Below are 7985 nucleotides of genomic sequence, written 5' to 3'. Positions count from 1 at the left end.
TTAGATGTTTATGAAAAATTTCAAATTATAAGGGGTTAACCTTGCATTTTTTAAGCGAAATTGGGGAAAAAATCTGATGTTTCTGGAAAATTGCAGATTGTAAGGGGTTAACCTTGCTTTTTCAATACGATTGGGAAAAATTAGATGTTCATGAAAAAAATTCAAATTGTAAGGGGTTAACCCTGCATTTTTTTTTAGCAAACTTTAAATAGGACACAATCAGATGATTCTGGAAAATTGCAGATTGTTAGGCTTAACCTTGTATTTCTAGCAAAATTGGGCAAAAAGAAATGTTTGTGAAACATTTTAAATTGTAAGAGGTGTACCTTGTATATTTAGTAAAATTTGGCAAAATCAGATTTGTATGAAAAATCTAAAATGGTAAGGGGTTAACCTTGCTTTTTTAGAAAAATTTGGAACATATTTTACTAAAATTGGGCAAAATCAGACGCTTCTAAAAAATCCAGATGTAAAGTTTCCGCAAAAACAGCTGTTGAAAAAGAGCCCAATGTTGAACTTTACTGAGTCTGAGGTCTATCGAGGGGACGATCCTTATTTCAACTCCCGGAGATTTGCTGACAGTCTCTATTTTTCTTTTTAAGAAAGTCGAAATAGCTGAAGAGGGAGGTGAGAATCTATATGTGCCCAGATACAAAGAGTAGAAACCTACGCGACGGTCTGCCTTTTGAAAATACACAATTGCGGTGTTCATTGTTGCGTAATGATCCGCCTAGCACACGACTGTTTTGCACATTAGGCTGTGTTATGCAGCTTCCTAACAAACCAAACACACTGGGCTTATTATATCGACTTGTTTTTACCCATTAAAGTAAAGCAAATGGACCCAGTAATCTTTCTGGCGCGTTTGCTTACCTATAAAGACAACTTTTCTCAGTTTAAGGAAAATTCTAAGGTAACGAAATGGCCGAGTGGTTACGATTCGTCGTCCACGGTTAGTGGGGTCCCGGGTTCGAATCCCGCTGGTGTCTTTTTGGTTTTTAACGTATGAGTTCAATTATTCACTATAAGAGATTTAATTTCCCGTCGTAAAGTACCAACAGTACCTTAGCTTAATCGGTAAGCACTGCTGCTGGTACTGTCCGCGAGTTCCAGGTTGGCGCCTTCGTACAGGTTCAGGGCATGTGGTCCACTCGGAGGATCAGGGCTTAGGGGCCGCCCTGTTCCTCCCTTAGCTCTTTGCTTTTACATGGTGCCTGGCCCTCCGGGGTTATATGGATGGATAGGGAAGGAAGTGTGTATTGGTCGGGGACGCCGAGACCCCGGAAGAGAACTAAGGGATCGGCTGGGGCATTGTTATGGCTCAGACCGATCCCTGAAAGCTTGACTAGCACATAACTTTTTGATTTTTTTTACCCTCTATCTTTTATACTTTGGTTTAGTTTGATATCTACAGCTGCTCGGCAGGTCTACGGGTAGTATTAAAGTTGAAACAAAGGTGTATGTCATAAATCAATGAATATTTCATAATTGACTATAATCAAAACGGAGTTTCGTTTGATCAATTTGACTATCATTATATAATGACGCAATTGCCAACTTGACGTAAGAAACGCCATAAATTATACCGGGAAAGAATAAAGATGAACATTGTAATATAAATATATTTATACATCTTTCAAATAACGTGTCTTTAATTGTGAGCATTCCAAACAATACAGTAATTCGCAATAGTAATAGAATGGTATATGATAGCACGATCAATGCGTCTCTATTAAATTAGAAAAAATATATAATTTAGGCCCCTAGGGGTGAAATATTCTTTGATTGACTATGAGCATTCCATACGAATGAGTTAATTCGCAAAATATAGCAACAACAAAAGAGAAAGGAAAAAGAGAAAATTCCTTTACCCTAAAAACTGGAAAAATAATTTGTTTTAAAAAAGTCAAATGGGAAACTTCATGTATTGATTTAACAGTTTGCAAGGGGTTAACCTTACATTTTAGCAAAATTGGGAAAAATCAGATATTTCTGGAAAATTGCAGCTTGTAAGGGGTTAACCTTGCATTTTTAGTAATATGAAGATGTTTATGAAACATTTCAAATTGTAAGGGGTGAACCTTGCATTTTTTAGTGATATTTGACAAAATAAGATGTGTATGAAAAATTTCAAATTGTAAGGGGTTAACCTTTCTGTTTTAGAAAAATTGGGAAAATTTTAATGTTTATGAAAAATTTCAAATTGTCAGTGGTTAACCTTGCATTTTTAGCAAAACTGGGCAATATCAGGTGTTTATGGAAAATTTCAGATGGTAAGGGGTGAACCTTGTATTTTTAGCGAAATTGGGCAAAATCAGATCTTTCTGGAAAATTTCAGATTGTAAGGGGTTAACCTTGCTTTTTTAGTGATATTTGACAAAATAAGATGTGAATGAAAAATTTCAAATTGTAAGGTGTTAACCTTGCTTTTTTAGTAAAATTGGGAAAATTTTAATGTTTATGAAAAATTTCAAATTGTCAGTGGTTAACCTTGCATTTTTAGCAAAAAAAAGGCCAAAATCAGGTGTTTATGGAAAATTTCAGATTATAAGGGGTTAACTTTGCAGTTTTAGCATAACTGGGCAATATCAGATTTATATGAAAAATCTCAAATGGTAAGAAGTGAACCTTGTATTTTTAGCGAAATTGGACAAAATTAGATCTTTCTGGAAAATTTCAGATTGTAAGGGGTTAACCTTGCTTTTTTAGTGATATTTGACAAAATAAGATGTGAATGAAAAATTACAAATTGTAAGGTGTTAACCTTGCTTTTTTAGTAAAATTGGGAAAATTTAAATGTTTATGAAAAATTTCAAATTGTCAGTGGTTAACCTTGCATTTTTAGCAAAATCGGGCAAAATCAGGTGTTTATGGAAAATTTCAGATTATAAGGGGTTAACTTTGCAGTTTTAGCAAAATTGGGCAAATCAGATTTGTATGAAAAATCAAAAATTGTAAGGGGTTAACCTTGCCAAATTAGGGCAAAATCAGATGTTCTTTGAAAATTGCAGATTGAAAGAGGTTAACCTTGCTTTTTTAAGCGAAATTGGGAAAAATCAGATGTTTCTTGAAAATTGCAGATTGTAAGGGGTTAACTTGGCATTTTTAGCATAACTGGGCAATATCAGATTTATATGAAAAATCTCAAATGGTAAGGGGTGAACCTTGTATTTTTAGCGAAATTGGGCAAAATCAGATCTTTCTGGAAAATTTCAGATTGTAAGGGGTTAACCTTGCTTTTTTAGTGATATTTGACAAAATAAGATGTGAATGAAAAATTTCAAATTGTAAGGGTTAAACTTTCTTTTTTAGTAAAATTGGGAAAATTTAAATGTTTATGAAAAATCTCAAATTGTAAGGGGTGAACCTTGCATTTTTTAGCAAAAAAGGGCAAAATCAGGTGCTTATGAAAAATGTCAGATTGTAAGGGGTTCACCTTGCATTTTTAGCAAAATTGGGCAAAATCAGATTTGTATGAAAAATCAAAAATTGTAAGAGGTTAACCTTTGCCCAATTAGAGCAAAATCAGATGTTTCTGGAAAATTGCAGATTGAAAGGGGTTAACCTTGCATTTTTAGCAAAACTGGGCAATATCAGATTTTTATGAAAAATCTCAAATTGTAAGGGGTGAACCTTGCATCTTTAGCAAAATTGGGCAGAATCAGATGTTTCTGAAAAATTTCAGATGTAAGGGGGTTAACCTTGCTTTTTTATCGAAATTGGGAAAAATCAGATTTGTATGAAAAATCAAAAATTGTAAGGGGTTAACCTTTGCCAAATTAGGGCACTAAAAAAACCCCTTACATATGAAATTTTCAGATGTAAGGGGGTTAACCTTGCCTTTTTAGTAAAATTGGGCAAATTTTAATGTGCATGAAAAATTTGAAATTGTTAGCGGTTAACCTTGCATTTTAGCAAAATTGGGCAAAATAAGATGTTTCTGGAAAATTTCAGATGTAAGGTATTATCCTTGCTTTTTTAGTGAAATTTGGCAAAGTTAGATGTTTATGAAAATTTCAAATTGTAAGGGATGAACCTTGTATTTTTAGCGAAATTGGGCAAAATCAGATCTTTCTGGAAAATTTCATATTGTAAGGGGTTAATCTTGCTTTTTTAGTGATATTTGGCAAAATAAGATGTGAATGAAAAATTTCAAATTGTAAGGTGTTAACCTTGCTTTTTTAGTAAAATTGGGAAAATTTAAATGTTTATGATTAGGGCAAAATCAGATGTTTCTGGAAAGTTGCAGATTGGAAGGGGTTAACCTTGCATTTTTAGCAAAACTGGGCAATATCAGATTTTTATGAAAAATCTCAAATTGTAAGGGGTGAACCTTGTATTTTTAGCGAAATTTGGCAAAATCAGATGTTTCTGAAAAATTTCAGATGTAAGGGGGTTAACCTTGCTTTTTTAGTGATATTTGGCAAAATAAGATGTTAACCTTTGCCCAATTAGGGCAAAAGCAGATGTTTCTTGAAAGTTGCAGATTGAAAGGGGTTAACCTTGCATTTTTAGCAAAACTGGGCAATATCAGATTTTTATGAAAAATCTCAAATTATAAGGGGTGAACCTTGCATTTTTAGCGAAATTGGGCAAAATCAGATGTTTCTGAAAAATTTCAGATGTAAGGGGGTTAACCTTGCTTTTTTAGTAAAATTGGGCAAATTTTGATGTGCATGAAAAATTTCAAATTGTTAGGGGTTAACCTTGCATTTATTCAAATATTCTTTGATTGACTATGAGCATTCCATACTAATGAGTTAATTCGCAAAATAAAGCAACAACAAAAGAGAAAGGAAAAAGAGAAAATTCCTTTACCCTAAAAACTGGAAAAATAATTTGTTTTAAAAAAGTCAAATGGGACACTTCATGTATTAATTTAACAGTTTGCAAGGGGTTAACCTTACATTTTAGCAAAATTTAGATGTTTATGGAACATTTCAAATTGTAAGGGGTGAACCTTGCATTTTTTAGCGAAATTGGGCAAAATCAGATCTTTCTGGAAAATTTCAGATTGTAAGGGGTAATAACCTTGCTTTTGTAGTAATATTTGGCAAAATAAGATGTGTATGAAAAATTTCAAATTGTAAGGGGTTAACCTTTCTTTTTTAGTAAAATTGGGAAAATTTAAATGTTTATGAAAATTTCAAATTGTTAGGGGTTAACCTTGCATTTTTTAGCAAAATACGGCAAAACCAGGTGTTCATGAAAAATTTCAGATGGTAAGGGGTTTACTTTGCATTTTTAGCAAAATTGGGCAAAATCAGATTGGTATGAAAAATCAAAAATTGTAAGGGGTTAACCTTGCCAAATTAGGGCAAAAGCAGATGTTTCTGGAAAATTGCAGATTGAAAGGGGTTAACCTTGCATTTTTAGCAAAACTTGGCAATATCATATTTTAATGAAAAATCTCAAATTGTAAGGGGTGAACCTTGCATTTTTAGCAAAATTGGGCAAAATCAGATGTTTCTGAAAAATTTCAGATGTAAGGGGATAAACCTTACTTTTTTAGGAAAATTGGGAAAAATCAGATTTGTATGAAAAATCAAAAATTGAAAGGGGTTAACCTTTGCCAAATAAGGGCACTAAAAAAGCAAGGTTATAACCCCCTAACATCTGAAATTTTCAGATGTAAGGGGGTTAACCTTGCTTTTTTGGTAAAATTGGGCAAATTTTCATGTGCATGAAAAATTTGAAGTTGGTAGGGGTTAACCTTGCATTTTTTAGCAAAATAGGGCAAAACCAGGTGTTCATGAAAAATTTCAGATTGTAAAGGGTTCACCCTGCATTTTTAGCAAAATAGGGAAAAATCAGATTTGTATGAAAACTCAAAAATTGTAAGGGGTTAACCTTTGCCAAATTAGGGCAAAATAAGATGTGTCTGGAAAATTGCAGATTGAAAGGGGTAAACCTTGCATTTTAAGCAAAATTGGGCAAAATGAGATTTTTATGAAAAATCTCAAATTGTAAAGTTTCCGCTAAAAATACAAGGTTCACCCCTTACAATTTGAGATTTTTCATATAAATCTGATATTGCCCAGTTATGCTAAACTTGACAAGTTAACCCCTTATAATCTGAAATTTTCCATAAACACCTGATTTTGCCCTATTTTGCTAAAAATGCAAGGTTAACCACTGACAATTTGAAATTTTTCATAAACATTTAAATTTTCCCAATTTTACTAAAAAAGCAAGGTTAACACCTTACAATTTGTAATTTTTCATTCACATCTTATTTTGTCAAATATCACTAAAATAGCAAGGTTAACCCCTTACAATCTGAAATTTTCCAGAAAGATCTGATTTTGCCCAATTTCGCTAAAAATACAAGGTTCACCCCTTACCATTTGAGATTTTTCATATAAATCTGATATTGCCCAGTTATGCTAAAAATGCCAAGTTAACCCCTTACAATCTGCAATTTTCAAGAAACATCTGATTTTCCCAATTTCGCTTAAAAAAACAAGGTTAACCCCTTTCAATCTGCAATTTTCCAGAAACATCTGATTTTGCCCTAATTTGGCAAGGTTAACCCCTTACAATCTGCAATTTTCATACCAATCTGATTTTGCCCAATTTTGCTAAAAATGCAAAGTAAACCCCTTACCATCTGAAATTTTCCATAAACACCTGATATTGCCCAGTTTTGCTAAAAATGCAAGGTTAACCACTGACAATTTGAAATTTTTCATAAACATTAAAATTTTCCCAATTTTACTAAAAGAGAAAGGTTAACCCCTTACAATTTGAAATTTTTCATACACATCTTATTTTGTCAAATATCACTAAAAAATGCAAGGTTCACCCCTTACAATTTGAAATGTTTCATAAACATTTTCATATTACTAAAAATGCCAGGTTAACCCCTTACAAGCTGCAATTTTCCAGAAACATCTGATTTTTCCCAATTTTGCTAAAATGTAAGGTTAACCCCTTGCAAACTGTTAAATCAATACATGAAGTGTCCCATTTGACTTTTTTAAAACAAATTATTTTCCCAGTTTTTAGGGTAAAGGAATTTTCTCTTTTTCCTTTCTCTTTTGTTGTTGCTATATTTTGCGAATTAACTAATTCGTATGGAATGCTCATAGTCAATCAAAGAATATTTCACCCCTAGGGGCCTAAATTATATATTTTTTCTAATTTAATAGAGACGCATTGATCGTGCTATCATATACCATTCTATTACTATTGCGAATTACTGTATTGTTTGGAATGCTCACAATTAAAGACACGTTATTTGAAAGATGTATAAATATATTTATATTACAATGTTCATCTTTATTCTTTCCCGGTATAATTTATGGCGTTTCTTACGTCAAGTTGGCAATTGCGTCATTATATAATGATAGTCAAATTGATCAAACGAAACTCCGTTTTGATTATAGTCAATTATGAAATATTCATTGATTTATGACATACACCTTTGTTTCAACTTTAATACTACCCGTAGACCTGCCGAGCAGCTGTAGATATCAAACTAAACCAAAGTATAAAAGATAGAGGGTAAAAAAAATCAAAAAGTTATGTGCTAGTCAAGCTTTCAGGGATCGGTCTGAGCCATAACAATGCCCCAGCCGATCCCTTAGTTCTCTTCCGGGGTCTCGGCGTCCCCGACCAATACACACTTCCTTCCCTATCCATCCATATAACCCCGGAGGGCCAGGCACCATGTAAAAGCAAAGAGCTAAGGGAGGAACAGGGCGGCCCCTAAGCCCTGATCCTCCGAGTGGACCACATGCCCTGAACCTGTACGAAGGCGCCAACCTGGAACTCGCGGACAGTACCAGCAGCAGTGCTTACCGATTAAGCTAAGGTACTGTTGGTACTTTACGACGAGAAATTAAATCTCTTATAGTGAATAATTGAACTCATACGTTAAAAAGCAAAAAGACACCAGCGGGATTCGAACCCGGGACCCCGCTAACCGTGGACGACGAATCGTAACCACTCGGCCATTTCGTTACCTTAGAATTTTCCTTAAA

The sequence above is a fragment of the Patiria miniata genome, unplaced genomic scaffold, assembly GCF_015706575.1.
Source record: "Patiria miniata isolate m_02_andy unplaced genomic scaffold, ASM1570657v1 HiC_scaffold_14, whole genome shotgun sequence".
Lineage (NCBI taxonomy): Eukaryota > Metazoa > Echinodermata > Asteroidea > Valvatida > Asterinidae > Patiria > Patiria miniata.
This window is presented reverse-complemented; position numbering follows the sequence as displayed.